The sequence below is a fragment of the Oryctolagus cuniculus genome, chromosome 15 (assembly GCF_051225735.1).
Source record: "Oryctolagus cuniculus isolate XC-2025 breed Fujian yellow rabbit chromosome 15, ASM5122573v1, whole genome shotgun sequence".
Lineage (NCBI taxonomy): Eukaryota > Metazoa > Chordata > Mammalia > Lagomorpha > Leporidae > Oryctolagus > Oryctolagus cuniculus.
The window spans coordinates 79699641-79712521 of NC_142881.1; positions in this window are offsets into that span (position 1 = coordinate 79699641).

Here is a 12881-nt window from a genome sequence, read left to right on the forward strand (position 1 = left end):
CTAAATAAAGTCCTCAATAAACCTACATGAAACAAACAACCAAACAAACAAAGACAAAAATCCAGCATCACGCATGGACTCATGGAGGCCTTGGATGGTCTCTGGTGAGAGCTTCCTTTATTAAAACTTCTGCACTCTGGGGCAGCATCGTGATGTAGTTGCTTAAGCATCTGCTTGTGGCACTGGCATCCCTAGTGGGCACCGGTTCGAGTCCCGCTGCTCCACTTCTGATCCAGCTCCCTGCTGATGGCCTGGGGAAAGCAGTGGAAGATGGTCCAAGTCCCTGCGTCCCAGCACCCACTTGGGAGACCTGGAAGAAGCTTGTGGCTCCTGGCTTTGGATCAACCCGGCTCTGGCCATTGTGACCGTTTGGGGAATGAGCCAGCAGATGGAAAACCTCTCTCTCTGTCTCTCCCTCTCACTGTAATTCTGCCTCTAAAGTAAATAAAAAAAAATTAAAAAAAAAAATAACCCTCTGCATCCTGACTCACCATGGAAGAGAAAAAAAATCTAAATTATGAAAAAAAGTAATTGGTCTGGTGACAGTTCTAAAATTGCTGAAATGGTTTATGAGCAATATTTGGTTAGTGAAACCCATCATCCTAGGAAGACAAACTCCAGGTGTGGGGCTGGCATCGGGAAATAGCAAGTTAAACCGGTATTCCATATCAGAGTGCAAGTTCAAGTCCCAGTTACACCAATTCAACTCCAGCTCCCTGGGAAAGTTATGGATGATGGTCCAAGTGCTTGGGCCCCTGCCACCCATATAGGAGATCCAAATGGAGTTCTTGGCTCCTTGTTTTGGCCTGGTTTGGCCCAACCCCAGCTGTTGTGGCCATACAGGGAGAAAACCATACTATGTCACTCCTCAATACAGTCCTTCTGATAAACAGCAGGCCAAGGACACTCTGTGCTAGGGGAGAGAGACAACAGGCTGGGTCCCGCCTGTGTGTTGTGGAGGATCAGCGTCTCTGGCCATGCTCTGGTCTCCTGGTTCTGCAGGGAGGGAACGTGGGTTCTTATTTGAAGCTGTAGGTCTTCCTCCTTTGGTTATGTGGTTGTAACTGCTGTATCTGCAAGACAGTTATCCACAAAGTCAAACCGCTGGGCCTAGTTCTTGTGGCTACAAATCCCTCCTTCTGCTATGTATTCCTTACTCTTGAATCAATAAGGCAAGGATGGCTCTGGCTACTAGGGAGCCTAGATCTCAGTTTGAAGAATATCAGAGCAGTAACAGAACAAGAAAGAAAATTTGCGATCTCAAAGAAAATCTCCGGCATCCTGAGGAAGCCAACTGAAAGGAGCATGGAGCTGATTAAACCCTGGTTCTTGGGGCCACGTGGCTTTTGTTTGTTGAAATGTAAAGAAAGAATTGAAGATCCAAAAACACTTCCTGAAAGATCAACTTTTCCAGAAAACCATAGCTACTCAATGCATTGCATTTATTGTGTTAAAACATGCATGAAACACAAATACAAAAATCATGAAACCAGCCGTCATTCTTCAACACACTGAGCAAAGATAAAGTGCCTAAGGAACCACACGGCTGACTTGCCAAGGATGGGCTCTTTACTTAAAGTATCATCAAGAAAAAGGGCACAAATGGACGAGTGTGTTCACTTACACACACTCAACTGAGCCTTCGGCACCAGGAATCAGAGCTCCGTGTCCTATAGTATTATCACTTATTATAAAAGTGTGCAGTGGGGCCAGCGCTGTGACGTAGTAGGTTAATCCAACCCCTGCGGCACCGGCATTCCATATGGGCGCCAGTTCAAGTCCTGGCTGCTCCACTTCCAATCCAGCTCTCTGCTATGGCCTGGGAAAGCAGTAGAAGATGGCCCAAGTCCTTGGGCCCCTGCACCTGTGTGAGAGACTTGGAAGAAGCTCCTGGCTCCTGGCTTTGGATTGGTGTAGCTCTGACTGTTGCAGCCATTTGGGGAGTGAAACAGCAGATGGAAGACCTCTCTCTCTCTCTCTCTCTCTCTCTCTCTGTAACTCTACCTCTCAAATAAATAAAATCTTAAAAAAAAAAAAAGGCATAGTGGTAAAGGACTAGAACCACCAGCATTGAAAAGCACCTTTGTCAACTAGGCAATAAAACCTTCTACAGCGGCCGGCGCCGCAGCTCAATAGGCTAAACCTCCACCTTGCGGCGCCGGCACACCAGGTTCTAGTCCCGGTCGGGGCGCCAGATTCTGTCCCGGTTGCCCCTCTTCCAGGCCAGCTCTCTGCTATGGCCTGGGAGTGCAGTGGAGGATGGCCCAGGTCCTTGGGCCCTGCACCCCATGGGAGACCAGGATAAGTACCTGGCTCCTGCCCTCGGATCAGCGCGGTGCGCTGGCCGCGGCGGCCATTGGAGGGTGAACCAACAGTAAAGGAAGACCTTTCTCTCTGTCTCTCTTTCTCTCTCACTGTGCACTCTGCCTGTCAAAACAAAACAAAACAAAACAAAAAACAAAACCTTCTACATGTCCTTCTGTCGTCCATCACCAAATACACTTTGAAATGAAAAAAAGAAAACTGTTCAGAGAGATGCAAACGTTAGTGAGTGAGACTGCCCGGTGGCCCTCAGGGGGACCCACCTCAGCATCGCTGGCGCTGAAGAAAGTTGTAGAATTCTGTGCCGGGGCCTTGAGGAAGTCGTGAAGCTGACTTGGTAATAGAGCAAGGCTCTTCCCTCCAGAGCTGTCTACGCCAGCATTGCTCTGAACAATTGCGGTAGGTGTGGCGCTCCAGACACCTGGGCCAAGGGCGCATCGGGCCGGCGGCGAGGTGTGCGGGTCAGCTGAGTGCCCAACATTGTCTCATTCCTGCCACAGCTTCACTAACAGCGTGTTCCCTATTACCTGTGTTTCTCGTCATTGCCTGCTCCTCCAGAGTGGAATCCACAGTCTCTGGGCAGGAAGAGGAAGGGGCTGTTTTAGTCAGGTGATTAAGTCCCAGTCATCAGCGAACCACGGTTGTAGCTCCGCAGGAGTCTTTACTGACTAACACTCTGTCTGTGCATGTGTCTCCATTTCCTTTCTGTTTCGTTTGTACTTTTTTTTTTTTAAGATTTATTTATTTGAAAGTCAGAGTTACACACAGAGAGAGAAGGAGAGGCAGAGAGAGAGAGAGAGGGAGGTCTTCCATCCACTGGTTCATTTCCCAGTTGGCCACAATGGCCGGAGCTGCTCCGTTCTAAAGCCAGGAGCCAGGAGCTTCTTCCGGGTCTCCCACGCAGGTGCAGGGGCCCAAGGACTTGGGCCATCTTCTACTGCTTTCCCAGGCCACAGCAGAGAGCTGGATCAGAAGTGGAGCAGCTGGGTCTCGAACTGGTGCCCATATGAGATGCTGGCGCTTCAGGCCAGGGTGTTAACCCGCTGCACACAGCACCAGCCCCACGTTTCTCCATTTTCAGTGGTGGGATCCAACTGTCTCACTGCTGCCACCGCCAACTCCACTCCCAGTTGTTCGCTCTGTGTTCTTCTTTCTTTCCCGTCTACGTTTTTCTCTTTCCTGGAGCGGCCCCTTGCCTCCTCCCCTCTGCACACCTGCTCCTGATTGGCTTCCTGACGCGCTCCCTGTGCCTGCAGATGGGTGGCCCCATGTCTGAGGGCTCTGCTGTCTGGAACCCGGGCATCCCAGCGTTTATTCCAACCACTGTTATGTAGGAAGTAGTCCACTTGTTTGTCCTTTATAGCAGCCTTTCCATACGTTGCTTCATAAAGAAGAGACCCACAAAAGCACAATCCTTGCTTAGCATCCTGGAATTTAGGCTTTGGGTCCCGCTTGGGTGCCATTTATTTATTTATGTGGGAGGTAGAGTTACAGATGGAGAGAGAGAGAGAGAGACCTCTGTCTTTCTCTCTAGAAAGATCTTAGGCGCCATTTATAAATGATTCGCTGCCTCCTCCTTCTCCCACCATCCCGACTGCCACCCCCTACCCTCTACCCCAGCCCCAGATGGCTTCTTAGAAGGACCTAGTCCCATGATGGGCAGCACTAGAGTTGTGGACGCTGATACCGCTTGTCTGCCCGCTGTCAAGACAGGCAGGCCCAGGACCATTGTCCAAACCCACAAACAGAAACGCATGCAAATGGAGCACACAAGGCCCCTGTGAGGTTTTGAAAATTTAGGTTTTGGGGCTGGCGCTATGGGTGGTGGGCTGGGCCTCTGCCTGTGGCACCGGAATTCCACATGGGCTCCAGTTCGAGTCCCAGCTGCTCCACTTCCCATCTAGCTCTCTTCTATGGCCTGGGAAAGCAGTGGAGGATGGCCCAAGTGCTTGGGCCCCTGCACCCACCTGCCTGGGAGACCTGAGGGAGGTTCCTGCCCCCTGGCTTTGGATCCTCAGCTCTGGCCGTTGCAGCTCTCTGGGGAGTGAACCAGCAGATGAGGGACCTTTCTCTCTGTCTCTCCCTCTCTCTGTAACTCTACCTCTCAAATAAATAAATAAATAAATATTTTAAAAATTTAGGTTTTAGTAGGTTTTCAGTTTTGGCTATGGCTTGGGAGATCCTTATCAAAGAATTAGCTGTCATTGCTTGAGCACAGATGATAGTTAGACAAAGGCATCTTACCTAGCGGGCAAACTAGCTTACCCCAAAGTTACAAGGCAAGCAATGGTCCAGCAAGTAGTCAGCCCTTACCTTATCTTATCGCTTTCCTTTCTAAGAGTAATGGGAGATCAGCTAAGTGTTCACGAGGGTAATTTCGCAGGGAGAAATCCTCAGTAGGATTCCACGGTCACCTGGGGTTTGGATGATTGGGTCCTTGTGCTCCTCGACCATTAACAGGTCTAATTTTTCCTCAGGTGCAGTGTTTAACTCTGTTTTTAACTGTTTAACCTGTTTAACTCCAGGTTTAACTCTCTTTAGCTTTACTGATGAACGGGTCCCAGAAAGAACTTCACAGAGACATTGGCTTGTAGCTGACCTCTGGGGTGGTGACTTTTCCAAGTCTTGAGGAGTACCCAGTGTCCTGGGCTCAGGTGGTGGAGGCAAACAGGAAATGGCTAGAATCCTACTTACATATGATGAACAACATGGCACCTACAGTGTTTAATTCTTTTATACCGTGATCATCCTATAGATTACAATACTATTCCATCTTGAAGAAGGTCTCATAGGGGCTTAACTGGAGCTTGCTTCTAGGGGTCACTCTTATTCTAAGGAACCTTGTCCCATGTTGAGTTGGTTTCTTGACATATTTTTGTGATTATATTTCAAAAGGCATGAGATGAGTCTTGTTTTCAAACTTGCCACTGGCCTGGGGCCTCCAAGAAGCATATAGCTTTGAATGTCTTTCAAGAGCTCCAATCACTTCTGGGGTAACTTTGGCTATGAAGGCTCCTCCACTGTCACTTTAAATTGAAAATTGCATCCAAAACTGGGGAGTGATTTATTTGGGCAAAGCTTTCATTGCTTTAGCCTTTTTGCTTTGGCTTGAACTATGCCTCAACCCATCCAATAAGGGTGTCTACACATTCTAACAAATGGCTGTAATTGATGCTACTCTTGGCATGACGGGAAAGTCTACTTGTCAATCATTCCCTGGTTATGCTCCTTGAGTGTGAACTCCTTTGATTGCTAGAGGAAGTCCTGATTTTGGATTATTTTTAGCACAACTAAGATCATTCTGGACAACCTTTTGGGCAGTCCTTAGTGTGTTAGGCCTGCAATAGGCAGCAAATATGATTCTTTATTATTATTATTATAAATCCAGCTTTCCTTAGTGTTCTCCATCTCCATCTCTTGAGTACCTGTCTAAGACCCTCATCTGTTTGCCCTCTCCAGATCTATTTCTGTGTACTGGCATTTCCACAGGGATAAATCCACACTTGGAATAAGTGCCAGAGTCTTTGCATTGGGAGTTGGCTTCCCGCTTTGCTGCCTGGTCATCCAGGTCATTTCACTGGACTATAGATATATAACTCTCCATCCATTGGTGGCCTGAGCAGTTTCCATGGTCACTTCTTCTGAAAGCATATTGGAGTTTAACAAAGCCAGTATCTCCTTTGCATGTTTAATTTCCGCTTTCCATGAGGTTAGCCGACCTCTTTCTTTCCATAGAGCCCCATGCGTTTAGTGTATAGTATGAACATTCTGCCTTTCAAATAAATAGAATAAATCTTTAAAAAGAATAAAGTCAAAAGGCAACTTACACATGCGAGAAAATTTTGATGATCGCATAGCTGATCCAGGACTTCTATCCAGAGTAAGTAAAGAACTCTTAGACTCAATGCATGGAACTGTTCCATCACTACAAAATCCTCCCCTGGCTATCGCCTGCGTCAATACCCTTGACCTCCAACCCCCCACCAGTGCCTGGCAACCACTCATTCATTTTCCATTTTTCTAATTTTGTCATTTGAGGAATATTATCCAAACGAATTGTATGACGTTTTTAGATCAGCTTTTTTTTTCACTTAGCCCTTGAGATCCAACCAATTGCTTGCAGGTATCAATAATTTGTTCCTTTTATGGCTGGATATTGGTGCGGATATAACTGTTTGCTTGAACATCCAGCTGTTGAGGAATATTTCGGTTGTTTTCCAGTTTGAAGCTATTGCCAGAACATGGGGGAAGCTATTCTGCGTTCTGGACTCAGTGAAAGGTGTTCATGGCTCCAAAGCCATGATCCATAAAAGAGAAAACTGTCAAAATCAAGAATGCTGGCTCTTTGAAGGATTCTGCTGGGAGGATGCAGAGAGGAGACGTAGCTGACAGAGGACTTGGGCATATCCAGACCATATAAAGGAATCTGCACCTCAACAGTAAAACATAATTCAATTAGAAAATGGGCAGTAGATACAGGGAGAGATTTCATGGCCGAAGCAAACAAGCACATGAACTGGCATTTAACATCACTAGCCTTTGGGGAAATGCAAGGTAAGATCATCAAGAGAAATCACTGCACACCCATAAGAGCAGTTCAGATGAACAACAATGACACAAACGGTGACTGGCAACCTGCGGAGAGAAAGCAGGTCCTCGTCCCTTGCTTGTGGGAACGTAAGATGGCACACACAGCCACTCTGGAAAATAGGATCAGTTTCTTAAAAACCAAAGCTAAGCATGCACTTATATTATCCAGTGGTGCATTCCTAGGCTTCATCAGAGAAATTAAAACTTAAGTTCACACGAATGCTCAAGGCAACTTTATTTGTCATCAATGTATTCAGGGACAATTTACATGCAACAAAATGCACAAATCGTTAAGTTTTGCGCTCAGTGTGTTTTGCCAGATGCATGCTCTGGATAAGCGTTAGACGATTTCCCACACCCGGGAGGCAGTGGGAGGCAGTGGTGATGCTTCAAGCAATCGGGTTCCTGCCACCCACAGGAGACCTGTGTGCAGTTCCCAGCTCCCGGCTTCCGCCTGGCCCGACCCTGGCTGTTGCAGGCAACTTGGGAAGTGAACCAGTAGACGGGAGTTCTCTTTCTCCTGGTCTGCCTCTCCAACTCTAAAACAAATAAGCTGTAATTAAAAAGCGGTCGGGCACTTGGCTTAGCAGGTAAGATGCCACTCGGGATGCCTGTATCCTGGATTGAAAAACTTGTGTTCAAGTCCTGGCTCTTTTCCCGATTCTGGCTTCCTACTACTGCATATCCTGGGAGGTACCAGGTGGTGGCTTTCGTGGTTGGCTCCTGCCACCCACATGGGGGACCTGGATGGAGTTTCTGGCTCCTAGCTTTGGCCTAGCCCAGGTCTGGCTGTTGTGAGCTTTTAGAAGTGAACCAGAGGGTGGCAGATCTTTCTCTGTGTCTCCACCTTTAAAATAAAAGCAATTTGTTCTTTTTAATTAAGAAGTTGTGTGTATCAGTAGTTCTTCTCCTTTGTGTTGCCTGCTGGTGTACCGTTGCATGGATACATTCCAGTTTGTGTGTTCATTCTTCTGCTAATTAGTATTTAGATTAGTTTCAGTTTGTCTTTTGTGAGAACAGTTTGTATTCATACTATTGTATGCATCTTTTTGTTAGATATGAGGTTTCACTTCTTTTTAATAAAAGCCTAAGAACGGAATTGCTGGACCATATGAGGATACTTCAAAAGGCTCATAGAAGGGCCAGAGCTGTGGCATAGCAGGTAAAGCCACCGCCTGCGGTGCCGGCATCCCATATGGTACCGGTTCGAGTCCCAGCTGCTCCACTTTCCAACCAGCTCTCTGCTATGGCCTGGGAAAGCAGTGGGAGCTGGCCCAAGTGCTTGGGCCCCTGCACCCACATGGGAGACCTGGAGGAAGCTCCTGGCTCCTGGCTTCGGATCGGAGCAGCTCTGGCCATTGCAGCCATCTAGGGAGTGAATGAACAAATGGAAGATCTCTCTTTCTCTGTCTCTGCCTCTCCCTCTCTGTAACTCTTTCAAATAAATAAATAAATAAATAAATCTTTTAAAAAAGGTTCATAGAAATTTGAATTAAAAGATGTTTATTTGGTGGTATAAAAATGTGAAATCCATGCATAGATTTTTCATAATATGCATTTCCAATGTAGTTTTGGAAAGTCCCTCATATATGTTAAAGTTGATAAGAAATGATCAAACTATTTTTGTTAAAGATTCATTTTATTTATTTGAAAGGCAGAGTTACAGAAAGAGGGAGGGAGAGACTAAAAGAGAGAGAGAGAGAGAGAGAGAGAGAGAGAGAGAGAGATCTTCTACCCACTGGTTCACTCCCCAGATGGCTGCACTGGCCAAGATGGGCCAGGCCGGAGCCAGGAGCCAGGAGCTTCTTCTGGGTCTCCCTTGAGGGTGCAGGGGCCCAAGGACTTGAGCCATCTTCCACTGCTTTCCCAGGCCATAACAGAGAGTTGGATCGGAAGTGGAGCACCTGAGACTCGAACCAGGGCCCTTATGGGATGCTGGCACTGTTGCCAGCAGCTTTACCCACTACGCCACAGTGCCAGCCCCTCAAACTGTTTTACTGTCAGATGAGAGTGTATCTTATTTGGGACATGCTCAAGCTGACTTGCCCCAAATGGTAGAGTTAGAAACATACCAGGGGATTCCAATTCAATCCCATCAAGGTGGCATGTACCAATGCCATCTCACTAGTCCAAGTGATCAATTTCAGTTCACAACTGATCATAATGAAAGGACTAAGAGTCAAAGGGATCACATAAACAAGTCTAGTGCCTGCTAATACTAACCGATAGAATAAATAAAAGGGAGAGCGATCCAACATGGGGAACGAGATACACAGCAGACTCATAGAATGGCAGATGTCCTAAACAGCACTCTGGCCTCAGAATCAGCCCTAAAGGCATTCGGATCTGGCTGAAAAGCCCATGAGAGTATTTCAGGCATGGAAAGCCAAGACACTTTGGCAAAACAAAACAAAACAAAACCTAAATGAAAGATCTCTGTGAGTGAGATCCTAGTGGAAAGAACAGGTCTTCAAAGAAGGAGGTACCTTTCTCTGAAGGGAGGAGAGAACTTCCACTTTGACTATGACCTTGTCTAAATAAGATAAGAGTCGGAGAACTCAAAAGGCTTCCATAGCCTTGGAAACTCATGACTGGAGCATAGGGAGATTATTGATGCCATAAACAGGAGTGTCAATTTGTAAAGTCAACAACAGGAGTCACTGTGCACTTACTCCTCATGTAGGATCTCTGTCCTTAATGTGCTGTACATTGAGATTTAATGCTATAACAAGTACTCAAACAGTATTTTTCACTTTGTGTTTCTATGTGGGTGCAAACTGTTGAAATCTTTACTTAATGTATACTAAACTGATCTTCTGTATATATAGAAAATTGAAAATGAATCTTGATATGAATGGAAGGGGAGAGAGAGCAGGAAAGGGGAGGGTTGCGGGTGGGAGGGAAGTCATCGGGGGGTGGGGGGAAGCCAATGTAGCCCATAAGCTGTACTTTGGAAATCTATATTCATTAAATAAAAGTTAAAAAAAAAGATGAGGGTGTATCTTTAAATATACTCTTTAACTATGCATGCATTTCTCATGCTCTTATTGGTCATTTATGCATATTCCCTTGCGATGTGTTTGCTCAAGTCTTCTGCTCACTTAATGGATTGGGCTTTTCATTATTGACTTATGGGAATTCTTAAATATTCAGGAATAATGTCCCTTACTTGGTATATTTTGTGAAAGTCTTTGAACTGCTAATTTTCTTACCAGTGAAGTTTCAGATTTTGATGAGGTCCAATGTATCAGTGTTTTTATATTCTAGCTGGTTCTCTCTGGCCTGGCTAAGAAATCTTTTCCTATTCCAAGGGGGTGAAGATATTCTACACTTTATTCTTCAAGTTTTAAAGTTTTCTTTTCTTTCTTTCCTTCTTTTTTTTTTAACCAGATGCACATGTTACATTTTATATTTAACAAAAGAATTAATTAAAGAAACAAATGAAGGGGCTGGCATTGTGGAGTGGTGGGTTAAGCCCCTGCTTGCAATGCTGGCAATCCCATCTGGGTGCCGGTTTGAGTCCCAGGTGCTCCACTTCTAATCCAGCTCCCTGCTAATGCACCTGAGAAAGCAATGGAGGATGGCACAAGTGTTTGAGCCTCTGCCACTCAAGTGGGAGACCCAGATGAAGCTCCTGACACCTGGCTTTGGCCTGGCCCAGCCTGGCTGGTGTAGCTGTCTGTGAAGCGAACCAGCAGGTGGAAGATCTCTCTCTCTCTGTCTCTCCACACACACACACACACACACACACACACACAACACCTATATAATCCTGACTTTCAAACAAATTAAATCTTTACAAAAAAAGAGAAACAAATGAGGGTGGCCATTTGGCTTAGCAATAAAGCCACCAGTCCTGCACCAGAGTGCCTGGGTTCAACTCCTGGCTCCAGCTCTTGACCCTGGCAGAGAGTGGTGATGGTCAGGTGATACAGACCCAAGTGGGAGACCTGCACTGAATCTCCCACTTGTAGCTTCTGCCTCAGCCCAGCTCTGGCTGTTAAGGGCATTAGGGTGGGTGAGCCAGTGCACAGGAGTTATCTGTCTATCTGTCTCTCAAATAAATGAACTATGTTTAAAAAGTGAAGTGAAACAAATGTAGGAGGTGGGAGGTGGTGGGAATGGCACTGGCCTTGAAGCCCAAGGTGTGTCTTGTTGTGTCCAGCCACCTGACCTGGTTAGGTCGCTTCTCAGGAAACCAAGTGGGCCGTGCGGTCAGCAACGACCCAGCAGGGTGAGCAGAGTGAAGCGGCTTTGCAGCCTGACTGGCGGTGCTGTCGACTCAGCTGTGGGACACAGAGGCGCTGCAGGAAGCTGCTGAGCGAGAATAATGGGAACCGCTCTTCCCCTGCCCACCCCAGGATCCGGTTCTGTTGAGGACCAGGCCAGCGCATACCGGATGCTTGTGCCTTGCTTTTTCCTGGCTGGAGTCGGCCACTAGAGGGCAGTGTGAGAGCAGGTTTCCAGGCCGGCTTGGCACCACCCCACAGTGCAGAGGCAGCACTGGGCATTAGCCGCCTGGCCTTCTGGGCAGGAGTCGGGGGTCATGTGGTCATGTGGGCAGGCGGCGACCCCATCCAAGAGCTGCGAGGGGTCCTCCTGCGGCTGCCATGTTATCCAGACCCAGGCATGGGTCCATCGGGGGACAAGGGCAGTGTGGGGCTCAGGTGTCCTCTGTTGGCTTGGTGCAGGGAGATGTGGGGGATGTGGCAGGGTCTGGCATGTTGGAACAGGTCAGCCAACCCCAGGTTGGGAGGGTGATGGCCTACAGCTCACCAGGCTGGAACTAAATGACCACATCCTGGTTTGATGAGGACCGACTTATGACTTGATTTGGGGTGGGGGACTTACCTGTGAGGAGCCACAGACAGCAGAGACAGGATAATCACAGGGGGCGGGATGAGGTGGTGGTTTCTCTGGGGTCAACTTGGTTACTCAGGCAAGGCATTCTGGGAATAGAGCTACTAAGCACTGGAGAGGAAGACCTGGCCCCAGAGCTGTGGCCCTAGGAGGCGGTGACTGGCCCAGGCAGAGGGCAGAACCAGTGAGGGCTGAGTGACAGGCGTCCTAGCGATTCAGGTCTGGGAGACGTCTGGGGTCCAGCTCCAAGGCACGTCACAGAGACTGCACAGGCACCAGCTGGGGGATCAGACCCGGATCCTTCAGGTCTCTCTTTGGCTTCCTGCTTCAAGATGCTCCAGTCCTCTCATACAACCGCTGCCACCGTGACACCACCGGCCACGACGTCCTTACCAAAACTGAGCCAATACCGACGCTTTGCCCTTCGATCTCCATAGCTGTGAGCTAAATCAGCCTCTGTTCTTTATAAAGTTAGCCTGCCTCTGCTATTTCATTATAGCAATGAAAAATAGACTAATGCAATAATATGTTGTAGAGAGCTTAAAAATAAAACAAATCAGCAACATTGCTTTTATTATAGAGCTAGGCAGGGAGTACTTACTGACAAAGAAAGAGCAGAGCACCATAGGCTCAGTGAATCAAAACGGATGTCATTCCTGGATATTGCGACAGTAAAGAGACTTCAGTATAGACCTGGACTCAATGCTGGACACACAAGGACGAGTACAGACGGGGCAGCCCAGGAGCAGTGGATGAGAACTTGCCCTGAGGAAGCATCAGCGGGGAGGGGCTTGTGGCCACGTGGGCCACCAGGATCTTGTTGAAGACAGACCTGAGTGTGGGGGCATCATCTGGGGGGTGCTGGAGGACGTGGAGCTGATCAGGTGTCCAGAGTGAACAGTCGTTGAGGGTGGGGGGTTCTCGCTCAACCTGGGCTGCACAGGAAGTGCTCACGGTCCCAGAAGAAGCTTCTGGAGTCTCACTTTAAAGGTGTCATCATGGGCAGGGGCCAGCGCTGCGGCATAGTAGGCTAAGCCTCTGCCTGTGGCACTGGCATCCCGTATGGGTGTCGATACCTGTCCCAGCTGCTCCTCTTCCGATCCAGCTCT